This window comes from Marmota monax, unplaced genomic scaffold (genome assembly GCF_021218885.2).
Source record: "Marmota monax isolate L192 unplaced genomic scaffold, Marmota_monax_Labrador192_F-V1.1 WCK01_AAM20220418_F8-fsc00044, whole genome shotgun sequence".
Taxonomy (NCBI): domain Eukaryota; kingdom Metazoa; phylum Chordata; class Mammalia; order Rodentia; family Sciuridae; genus Marmota; species Marmota monax.
In genome coordinates, this window is record NW_026695198.1 from 8,317,710 (window position 1) to 8,330,579 (window position 12,870).

Consider the following 12,870-nt stretch of genomic DNA (forward strand, 5'->3'; position numbering starts at 1 on the left):
CAGGACTGTTTCCTCCCCACCCCCACAAGGTTTTCTAAGGGAAGCTGTCCAAGGCCGAGTGGGATGCTTTATCTGTAACCTTATCTATCCTTACAAAGTGTTGCCACCTCTTTTGAAAGTACTACACTAATTGTCTTCCTTGATATGCTCTCAATTCTCTGAAAGCAGGAAGGGGAAAGGTCTCACCTGCCATCCTACCCTCAATATCTAACCTCCTGCTTGCACACAGTAGGTGGTCAATGCATATTTTTTATGGCTGAATGAACAGTCCTAATCTCAAAAATTGCACAATACTCCAGGCACCCCTTACCAACTGATTCAAGTTGACAAAAGAGTTAAAAACCTAGCCAACCTGAGGACAACCCAACCCACTGTGGTTGACATGAATTCATGTCTCCTACATATTTCCAAATAATATGTATTAATGAATTAAGAGTTTTTTCCTAGAAGAACAAATGAGGCTCTTTGCTTGCCATAAGCAAAGAACACTTTGTTATGGTTATAGAGGCATATGTCAACCTTCAGAGCTTAGATCAACACATATGCTCTAACTAAATAACCTGGCTTAACTGCTTATTAATAGAATTAGTGATTTCTAACACAATTGTTGTCTGTACTTTCAAATTCCATTTTATGTTATTAAGTTCCTTTTAATGATAGGAGACACGTTTCCAAAGGCAAGAATTCAATATCGTCCTAGAAATGATTATCACCCTAGAGATGTATGTAATTGAATGCATAAGCTAATTCCTGCCAAGGGGCTTGGATACTTCTAATTAGTCTGAGTGCCTAAACCCAAAGCCAGGAATGTATCCAGGCTGTTTCTACTGCTTCCAAAGAGCCTTGTATCCTCCAACTCATCATCCATCCCAGAAGGTCTCAGACCCTTGCAAAGGTAAGATAAAATAATAATTGCAAAGCACTTAGAAAAATGACTAGAAAATAGTAAGCATGTGTATTCATCAGGCCTCCCCCCAAAACCAGAACTAAAATAGTATATATATATACCCAGAAGGAAACATTTCAAGAAATTGGCTCATGTGATTGAGGGGGCTGCTAATCTGAATTTGCAAGGCAAAAACTGAGCATGGTGGCACACACCTGGAATCCCAGCAGCTCCAGAGGCTGATGCAGGAAGACTGCAAGTTCAAGGCCAGAGTCAGCAATTCAGCAATGGCCCTAAGCCATATACTGGGACCCTGTCTCAAAATAAAAAAATAAAAGGGCTGGGGATTGTGGCTCAGTAGTTAAGTGCTCGTTGGTTCAACCCACAGTACAAAAAAATAAAAATCTGAATTTGCAGGGCAGGCCGAAAATGGCTCCCCCTCCCTAGGGGGGCGGGGAGAGCCATTCCACTTTTCTCATAAGACCTTCAACAGATTAAATGAAGCCAACCCATGTGGTAGAGGGTAACATTTTTCATTCTTCTACCGATTTATTTTTTTTTTCTTCTGGGGATGCACTTTATTTCAACTGATTGTAGTAAACAATAGTATAAAATAATTTCTTTAAAAAGCACCAGCCCACACCCATCATTAATGATTTGATTATTCAGGAAAAGAATCTCCAGCCTCATCTACATAAACACAACACTGCTTCCAGTATAAATGTTAACCCCAAAGGCAGGGAGTCTAAATGATGGATTCTTTATGGGTATTTGAACCGTTTCTTACAAAAGGGAATCTGAGAAGAAAGGCTGGCTCCTAACAGATCAGGGACCAGATCCCTTTTTAACCCTTCAGTGACTCCTGGAATGCTCTGGCAGACTGGGATAGGTAAAGAAGGGGACTTTAATTTGCATGACCTAAACTCAAGTCCTATTTAAACTTTTTACTAGCTTGCAGTGGGTCACTCAACCTCTGCACCTCAGCTCCCTCACTTGTCAATCACCTGCTACCTCACAGAGGCTCCATCTGCCGGCATGGTGAACCAGCTCATATGACCTTCTTGGAAAACTGCAGAGTGCTACCCAAGAGTAAAGCGATTTGATGTAAAGGAGGAGGAGGAGACAGAAAAGCAATGAGAGCAGCATCACAGAAACAAAGATGAGAGATGGAACCTACAGCAGTGTATAAGAGTCCCTGGACACCCCTTCTGGGCTAAGGTCAGGCCTTAGATGATGACATTGGTGGTTGGGTTCACTTGCCCTCTGAACTGCACAGAGAATAAAGCTTGTCATTAGACATGTTCCAGAGCCAGTCACTGGAAAAGGAAATCAATATTCAGACCAATTATTGTGACAGCTACCATTTGTATGATTTAGCACATGATCACTTTTAAATCCTCTAAATCTTCACCTTGTCTCTGGATAGGAGACAGGCTGCTGAGGGGGCCCAGGCCTGCTCATGGACTAGGATGTATCTTCACACTTCCTCAAGCCACAGAAAACTTGAACCAGGTGGTATGATTGTACTCCTCCCCAGGACTCAGTAGCACAGGAGGGAAGGGGGGCTGGTTGATTGCATCAGGCCAATTCTGGGTCTCAAGGTAGAAGCCAGAGTGCTGAGGATAGATGGCTCCACTCTTGCCCTTCAGTGTGCCATTCAGGAAGTTGCCCGTGTAAAACTGGACACCAGGACACCAATGTATACTTCTAGTACCCTCCAGCTTCCAGCATGATACACCCTTGCACAGAAATACTTTTCTTTGGATCCATTCAGACAGAAATTATGGTCAAAACCATCGATGCGGAACTTCTGCAGGTGTTTTCCAAACTCCACTGGCTTTCTTAGGTCGAATGCAGTTCCTTGCACTGGAGCAACATCTCCTGTAGGAATCAGGGTTTCATCCACAGGCAAGAAAGCATCAGCTTCTATGGTGATTTCTTGGACATATATATTTGGGGATCCCTGGCCTGCCAGGTTGAAGTAAGAATGGTTGGTCAGATTGACTGGTGTGGTCTGACTGGCTTGTGCTCTATAGTTGACCACGAGCTCCCCGCCATCCAGGATGTCTATCACTCAGACTTTTAACTCTCCAGAGTAGCCTTCCTCACCATCTGGACTGATGCGGGAGAACTGGATGCCATTTGAGAGCACCTGAGGGATCCAGAGGACCTTGTCAAACCCTTTGAGTCCTCCATGCAGACTGTTGGGCCCATTGTTAATGGCCAGGTGATACTCCTTCTCATCCAATGTGAATGTTCCTTTGGCAATTCGGTTGGCCACCCTTCCAACCACTGCTCCAAAGTAGGCCTATTTTGGAGGTACCCTTCCAACTCAGAGAAGCTGAGAACCACATCGGAAGCTTTCCCCTGCCTTTGACCTCCAGAGCTGTGATGTTGCAGCCCCAGGAAATGATGTCCACTTTCAACAGGTCTGATTGTAGCTGGAACTTCTCCACTGTCCCTCCTCCCAAGGGCAGGTCTCCAAACACTGTTCTGGTCACCGAAACTATGGGGAAAGTTCAGGGCGTGCAGCTACTCCTTGCTCTTAAAACTCCAGCAGCCAAGTTTTCTCTTCTACTGATTTAAATGTTAATGGCATTTTAAAAAACACATTCATAGCAACATCTGGACTGATGTTTTTGACCAAAAGCTGGGTACCATGGCCTAGCTGATTTAACAAAATTAGCCATCACAGCACAGTATGGGGTAAACAATTATTAAGATTTCTTCTATAGGATTTACTGGACATAAGTTTGCTATCAGTCTCAGAAGTTCTGAACTTTTCTGGGCACAGTAGCATACACTGGTAATCCCAGCTACTGGGGAGGCTAAGCCATTAGAATCACAAGTTCAAGACCGGCCTAGGCAACTTAGCAAGACCCTGTCTCAAATTTTTATAAAATAAGAAGGGAAGGGAGCTGAGGATGTAGTTCAGTAACCATGAGTTCAAGTCCTAGTATCAAAAAAAAAAATGTCCTGAATTTTATCCTCCTAACACAATGCTCCTCTGCTCCCCTCTCTCTGGGTTTTTTATTTCAATAGATCCCTTGTACCCTCCCCTTATTTCACACTGAAACTCATCCTTCCTGAGCTATTCCTGATTGTGTTCCAGTGTCCAGTAAAGCTCAGGGCAGGGGTGTGCCTGACCCCTTTTTTGTTCTCATTTTTCTTACAGTTTGAGACTCCTCTACCCTCAAAGAAAAGTCTTGTTTCTTTTGGGTTCCTGCTATTCAGCTATACCACCTTCCTCTTTCCACCCCCAAAATTTGCATGCAGCAATCCTGATCCACCCTGACCCACCCCACCAGCTGGCTTCTCAAGGCTCTGGCTTTCCCTTGTCTTCTGTTCTTCCTCCTTTGCCACCCTCATGTCTCGGAGACATGAGTTAGTATCTTCCTATGAAACTGTAACCTGAAACACATCGCCCTGACCTTGTAGACTCTGCTCACTCCATGATTTCCATTACACCATCTTTTTTATCTCATTACAACCTCCAGATCCCTGACCTCTAAGCTTAATGCAGTCTATCACTTTCTGCCAGCTCCTCCTCCTTCTCTGTCCACCCGTGTCCTTATTTCCTTCTTCTGTAACTCTGCCCTCTCCCTCCTTTCCTTCTCCTTTCCTCACCACCTCTGCTCAGTGAAAACATAATCTCCTGCAGCCTCGGCCCTCAGATCACCTGGACCCTAAACACTGCCTCGGAGGTCTCTTATGCGTCCTTTTTTTTTCATAGTAACTGGTTCAAACTCTCTTCTGATGCAGTTATTCATGGACAGAGTCTTTGCTGGTACATTGTCCTGTTTTTTTTTTTTTTTTCTCATTTTCAATCTTACTTGTCTGGTTATCTCTATTTTTTCTTGAAATTATTAGTCTAACAGAAACAAGCTAAATATTCCTTGAACCAATTATGAGTTCTATTCAAAAAATAAAGATCCATCCTTCAAAGCTCAGAACTGACCATAATGTGGCATCTTAACACATTACTAGGTCTGACTGTAAGCTTGGACAGCCAGCACTTTCTCCGGGTGACTCTACAATGGAAAAATAAAGTTGGTTACAGAAATTGGGAGGAAGAGCAAGTATAATGTTTTGCAAAATTAAATGCAAATATAATTTGCCAAGGCACCCAGAATATGATTATTATTCTGCTGCTATTGTCCCTGTGTTCTTCTTGATAGCATCTGAAGAAAAGTTTAACCTTAAAAACTCTGATAAATTTATGAAAGATGAAAAAAGTTCATAGTTAGTGTATCAGGGCCACACAAATGTTTGTAGATAAGTAGCTAAAAACTTACGGTAACAAGAGCAATCAAAAGAAAAAATATATCTGCAAGGAGTGAGAGTTATCTTGTGTACTTCAAAAGCATTGGATGAAGCCAACTAAAATATTTAAAAAGAGTTCTCTTGATTTTTCAGTCAGAAATCACATCTACTTTGTGCAGAAGCCAATATAGCATGCAGATTCTACAGTCTGGAATTTCCTTTCCACTTTTGATGAAAGGGATGCAAAATTTGCTCTCAGTGTAGGAGGCTATCTTTCCAGAATCAAGGAGAAGCCAAGAGAGTGTGTAGCTTTCACATGGATTAGTAATCAGAAACCAGACTCCTGTCTTTACATTTCCATCATAAACCACTCTCAGGGACATGGTCTGTCTGCCCCATGACCTCAGATACTGTAGCATGGCTCACCCAGCTACCTTTCCAACAGCTCATGGTTCTGTCTCTGTAGACACAAATTCTTGTCCCCCACTGCTGACATGCCTGTCTTGGCCAATACATGAGACACCCATGGAAGAAAGCTAAATATCTCAGAAATGATTTTCACAACCATTTTCATATGACCTCCTGAATCAGTTGTAAATTACAGAAATAAACTTTGGCTAATTCAGGAAAAATTTAGGAGAGGAGTTTGAGATATTCAAAGTATCTCTCCGGGCCTGAAAAACCAGCAGCCAAGCAAAAAATTCAAAATTACGAGTTGGCCTCAGGGAGACCTCGCCACTGCCACTGCCTACCCAGCTGCCATCCCCGACAGCAGGCTTTGGATGCATCACTAGGAACCACACCCTTCATACTGGCTGCACTTGGGAGTGGATAGTGCCCATATGACCATCCACACCTGCAAAGAAGTCCCTGCAGTACCACTTCTTTGGATCACCAGCTCCTCAGCCAAAGGCTTGCCCAGATGCTTCTGAAGGAGGGAACTGTTGTCACTATGAGCTCACGAGAGCCACATACCAAGCACAGTGCTATGAGCTTTACTGGGATTATCTCACATAGGCCTTCCAACCAACACAAGAGAGATGTTGTCGTTATGATCAAGAACATCATTTTTGTTGAGGCACAGGAAGCCTCGAGAAATTAAGTCACTGTCCCAAGATTAGAAAGCAAATCAATGGAACAGCCTGGATTTAAACATTCAGGCCACCATGCCATATGACTTCTTTTAACACATCTGAAAAGATCTCCAAAGGCTGTAAACCACAGCCAGCTTTCTGGATCATTTCTGGGTTGTTTGTTTCTTTCTTTAATTGAGCATAATTTCCACATTAACTTTGATGTCAAATATTTTAAGTTTTGACTCCAAGTCATCTGTGTTTTATGCCATACTGCTCAGTATGTGCAAATACACTTTGTAATTTCTAGTGCACATTGACACTCCGCAATCAAAGATCTCTACTATTTTAGTGGACACACACATACATACGTGCGTATGCACCTCTACTGCATGGATAGGTAGGTAAGCAGGTAAACCCTCAACACATGCTATTTTCAAAACTCTACTTATTATAATTCCAGGCTAGAAGCTGAAATTTATCCTTGAAGATACTTTATCTTTGTCCTGGAAGGGACCATTTTGATGCTCAGTCTTGCTCATAGGGGTCTACACTTTTCTTGAACTTTGGTGAGGTTATCCAAAGGCATCTGGCTCTATTCTATTCTATTATAGTTAAATATAGTAAAGTGACCTCTAGAGTGGATGGAATATGCCTAGATAAGGATGATTATAAGGTAAGGAATTTAAGGTTCCCACCACCAGACTTGTAATATGGAAATTCAGGATCCTGAAGTTCTGTGGGGAGGGAAGACATGAGTTAGGGGCCCCCCACCTAACCACACCTCCCCCACAGCCCGCAACCTAAGAGGAGGCTGGCGAGGTGAGGCGACGTGGAGGATTCTGCAGGTAAAGGCAATGGCTATGAGAACACAGAGGTGAGAACTGTTTCCTGTTCTGAGTGATGATCTGCTCTGTCATCTCCCGGCTAGCATACCAGCTCCCAGTTCATTCACTCTGTTTTAAGGTGAAAGGAATTCAGAGGAACAAGCAGAGACAGTGGCATCAGAGCAAACCAGGATCTGGATCTGGGGAGGGGACTAGCTTGCTGCCCCTGTGAGGTAAGTGCTCATCTTTGTTGAAGGTGACTCCTGAGGGCTAGAGAGTTCAAGGACAGAGACACCAAAAAAAAAAAAAAAGATAAAAGAAGAGTTTTCAGAAAGAAAGCTAATAACAGTAATAATTAAAAGTCGATAACCATTCCCTGAGGATAAAAGCAATGAGTCTAAACATATCTTCAGATGTGTGAGAGGCAAATGAGATTTTTAGAACTGAATTTTTTCCTGAAGCAATAATACTATGCCAAAATTCATTGCAGTAACAAAATTCCCCTAAGTTACTGCTTTATTAAAGTATAATGTATATCCCTGAGGAATTCTACAATGGGATTGTGGCTGAAATCCTTTTTTTAACCATCATTTTCATTTAGCATTAATGACTAAAGTTATGAGATATATATTCCATAACTTGAAAAGACTGTTAGTCATTCTCAAGTGTTTTATTAAGATGTCCAGACACCATGTGCAAATAAGAAATTGACTGACTTTTTTGTCTCATCTTCTCTCAACTCAGAATCACCCAAGGCATGGAGCCTTGAACTTGGAGAAGATGACTTAAATAATGGGTAGTTCAATGCCCTTTTAAAGTGAGAGGCTCAGTGGTTTTAAAGCACAAAAGAAAAAAAAAGAAGAGAAAAAGAGACCCAATTAAAAGAAACTGCATTTTCAGAGGGCAACATGAATGCCTGAATAAATAGACTAATGTCCACCTCATTGTTCCTGTGTGGTCGTTTGTAAAGCCCCATGTTGCTTTTAGAAATGGAATAAATCTTCATTTGAAAAGGCCTTTGAAATAAGGACGTGAAAAGGTATTGGAGGGGCAGTGATCACAGATTTCAAATGAAAGATACTACACAGTTTTTTCCATTTGCCACTGAAGCCTACTATATATTGCCTTTGAGGCTCCGGAGCCTCCCGGGTCCTCTGGCTTGACCCCTGCTGTGTTTAAGGCAAACACATCAGTAGCCCTTTGTCCAAGGCCTTGCTAAAAATAGCCCTCCAATTTGACCCCTTCAGATCACCAAGTCCCCTTTCTCCATGTCAGTATCCCTAGTGCCCCACTTCCTCACTGTGTACACAAGACTGGAGACAGGAGCAAGAGGAGCCACCAGACCAGCATAGCTCAGAGGGTCTAGATGGCTTCCATGAGCCACCTCCTGACCTGCCCTAGTACAGACATCTGCCCTAATGGTGCACAAATGTAGATAGATAATGATTTAATTTTGGTTCCTAATGACTTGCTGAGAACTTTCAGTAGAACCATCTGCACCAGCTATAAGCTAACAATAGTGCAGGAAGCCATCTGTGAATTACATGAGGGTCTTCTCTCTGTACAGTAGCCAGAGAGATTTAGGTTTGGCATTGCAACTACCCTTGGCTCTCCAGGGGCAATAGATTGCCCAATGCATGTGACCTTTATGTCCGCTTTGCTAGGAAGATCCCTCATAGTAGCTCCAGAGATGGGTGCAACCCGTTGGGAACTGAACAGCCCACCTTTAACCTTTTTAGGGTAAGGCAGAACATTATGGCAGAAGGGTGTAGCAGAGAAAGGTTGCTCTGCTTACAACAGACAGGAAGCAAGAGATTACAAGGGGCCAAGGACAAAATATATAATCCCCAAGGCATGCCCCAGGGACATACTCCTTCAGCTACACCCCACTTGTCCACAGTTACCACTCAGCAATCCATTCAAATTGTTAATCCACCAGATGGATTAATCCACTGGTGACATTACAGCTTGCATTAAACCTAATCATTTCCCTCTCACATTTCATAGGAGCTTTGGAGAGACATCTCATATCCAAATCATTAACACAGACTTTTTGTAATGAAGAGTTTCACATAGCTTTTGCATGAAAGATGTAACAAACATAGAACTGAATATCTCCTTCAAGCTCATCCTTGTGAGTGTGCTTTGAGATTTCTAAACCTATGATTCTCTTGATGAGAATAAAAAATACAAATGTTTTATGTGTGTTTCTTCTCACCTCCCTGGATTAGGACTTACTAAATGGTGTTAGAACTATGTCCTGAAAACTAAAAGACCCAAACACCTGGTCTACCACCTCCAGGTCCTGTCTCCCTGCATCCCACCACCCTTGGAATACCAGTTCTCATCCTCTTCTTAGTTAGCCTCTACAGTTGCAGGTTATAAGACAACTACTTGCATAATAAGGTAAAAGGGCAAAGAGTTCCAAATTTTAAATGCCTATCTCATCCACCCTATGCTTTCCTGATCAAGTTTGAAACAGCCTCATAGATTTAACTGGCAATACTGGTTGTATCTTCTTACTGGCCAACAAAAAACAAAATACTAATACCAAATTATATTGGCATAACTTTTAGAAACAGACCCATCTGTTATATGCTTCCCAAATTTATTCATCACTTGGGGTTTTTTTCTGTTTTTGCCTTTTTCAAGATAATTCCTGCAAAGAAAAAAGGCATTTGAATATAATTGAAAAGAAGCATGGATTAGTCTAACTGGATGCCCAAATATAAACACATATACAGCATAATTAACTTTATTTTTATTTTTTAAGCTGGAATTGAAGCCACAACTCTTTTTCTCATTTTCTTGAGAACATGAGGGAGATAAATTAAGATTGATTAAATCACATATATGACTAACACCACTAAAGAAAGTATTTACATTTTATCTATATTAAGCAAGTTCACAATGACAAAGTTAGAGAGAAGGCAAAAAATAAAAATTAGATAAATATGGAATAATTGAGCACAGAGCCTTTAATTTTAAAAAGATGCCTCACTAGTGTAGAAACTGAGAATGTACAACTGATCTCTTACTCAAGAATGGCCATCTTTGAGCAAACTTAATTTAAATGTCTCAATAAGCTAAGAAAGACTGGGAAAATAAACTCAGAGGATTTTATCCATTTTAATGGGAGCATTTAAAAACCTAATAATCAATTAAATGGTACTATTTTCTAGATAACCACTTTCCAATAGAAATACAATGCAAACCACATGTGTAATTCTAAATTCCTTAGTAGTCACATTTTATAAAGTAAAAAGAAATTATTTCAGTAATATATTGTAATTAATCCTATATAATCAAAATATTATCTCAGGATGTAATCAATACACAGCTTATTAATAAAAGACATTTTGCTTTCTCTTTTTCATATTAAATCTTTGAAATTGGCACATATTTTAGATTTATAGCACATCTCAGTTTGGACCAGCTGTGGTTTAGTATTCAATAACCACATGTGATCAGAGACTATCTATTAGCATAGTACTAGATGATTAAGGTATATAAGTATGATCATTGCTTCTGGGACTGCAAATTGGTGCATGCAATATGGAAAGCAGTAAGGAGAATCCTTGGAAAACTGGGAATGGAACCACCATTTGACCCAGCTATCCCACTCCTCAGTCTATATCCAAAGGACTTAAAAACAGCATACTATAGGGACACAGCCACATCAATGTTTATAGCAGCAAAATTCACAATAGCTGAACTGTGGAACCAACCTAGATGCCCTTCAGTAGATGAATGGATAAAGAAAATGTGGTATATATACACAATGAAATACTATTCAGCATTAAAAGAGAATACAATCATGGCATTTGCAGGTAAATGGATGGAGTTGGAGAAGATAATGCTAAGTAAAGTTAGCCAATCCTATAAACCAAATTCAAATGTTTTCTCTGATTTAAGGATGCTGATTCATAATGTAGTTGAGAGGGGCATGGATTAGATGAACTCTAGATAGGGCAAGTGGGAGGTAGAGGAAGGGAGGGGGCATGGGTATAGGAAAGATGGTGGAATGAGATGGACATCATTGCCTAAGTACATGTATGAAGAAGACACAAATGGTGTGACTCTAGTTTGTGTACAACCAAAGATATGAAAAATTGTGCTCTATATGTGTAATATGAATTGTAATGCCTTCTGTTGTCATATATAATAAAATTTTTTTAAAAAGATATATAGTATAATGACATAGACTCTCTAAACATTCAATTCTTAGCCATAACTGATAATGGCCTTAATTATACAAATAAGTTGTTTTTAGTTTAAGAAGACAGAAATAATGATTCCTGAAATTGTCATTTTCCAAACTATAACATCTATTTGCATATAGAATATTTAGTTCCATCAGATGAATAAATATATAGTTTATCAAGCATAGGAAAAACCCTTTAAGACATTTTAATAAATAAGAACTAGTAAACAATAAGTTTGTCAAACATAAACACAATTCACAAGACTTGTTAAGCGTAAGCAGTCAGTAAGTAGACTGCTGAACAATGAAGGAAGCACCTTCTAAATATATTTAATATACATGAGGCACTTGTGTACTAAATATTCATAATATAATAAATATACAAAAGATACTAGATATACAGAATTTACTAAATATGCAAGAGTGCTGGATATTCATGAGGCCTTCATTTGGCTGCCCACTTGTTACAGCATTCCAGTCACAGGTGATATTCCATAAAACTCACAGATGGTCCTTCCATCTAGTTTACCCCACCTGTTAACTTGCTCTTCTCTTTTCCTTGCTTCTCATTGTGATTTCAATTGATGGAATAAGCCATGTGATTAGTGGGTTTTATTTGTTTGTTTGTTTGGTTGGTTTTTGAGGAGTACCGGGCACTGAACTCAGGGGCACTCAACCATGAGTCATATCTCCAGCCCTATTTTGTATTTTCTTTAGAGACAGGGTCTCACTGAGTTGCTTAGCACCTTGTTTTTGTTGAGACTGGCTTTGAACTTGCGATCCTCCTGCCTCGGCCTCCTGAGCATCTGGGATTACAGACGTGGGCCACCACACTGGGCTGATTAGTATAATTTCTCTGGTCTGTGGGCCCTTCTTCTGTTCTGTGGCCTCTAGGCCAGCCTCGCTGATAGTGAACTAAAGTGATTCCCCACACAAAACAATACAAAAATACTTTGAAATGTTTCAGATGCCTCATTCTAACAACAAAAAAAGTTCTTATCTAGATGGGTGTATTAGTGCACACCTGTAATTCCAGTGACTCAGGAGACTGAGGCAGGAGGATCTCAAACTGAAGGCCAGCCTCAGCAATTTAGCAAGACCCTGTTAAAAAAATAAATAAATAGGCGCCTGCCAGGTAGGTGGAACTGTGACCACGGACAGAAAAGGCCCAGTGGCCCGCGGCGGGACAGAGCTTCCAATCACTCCTGCAAGGTAGGCGGGCCTGCGACCACCGGCAGAAGAGGGGCAGCGGCCTGCTGAGAGTCGGAGCCGCCCCCTCCCCCTGCACCGGCAAGGTAGAGGGAACTGTGACCACGCACAGAGCAGGCCCAGCGGCCTGCTGGGGGGCAGAGCCGCCCCCCACCCCCCGCGCCTGCCAGGTAGGGGAACTGTGACCACGGACAGAAAAGGCCCAGTGGCCTGCCGCGGGACAGAGCTTCCAATCACTCCTGCAAAGTAGGCGGGCCTGCGACCCACCAGCAGAAGAGGAGCAGCGGCCTGCTGAGAGGCAGAGCCGCCCCCTCCCCCTGCACCGGCAAGGTAGAGGGAACTGTGACCACGCACAGAGCAGGCCCAGCGGCCTGCTGAGGGGCAGAGCCACCCCGCACCCCCTGCGCC

General features: G+C 41.7%; 1 pseudogene; it reads right to left on the reverse strand.

The window, feature by feature from the left end:
- Positions 1-1,962: 1,962 nt before the first annotated feature.
- Positions 1,963-4,255, reverse strand: LOC124082092 (galactose mutarotase-like; annotated as a pseudogene).
- Between the last annotated feature and the right edge of the window lie 8,615 nt (positions 4,256-12,870).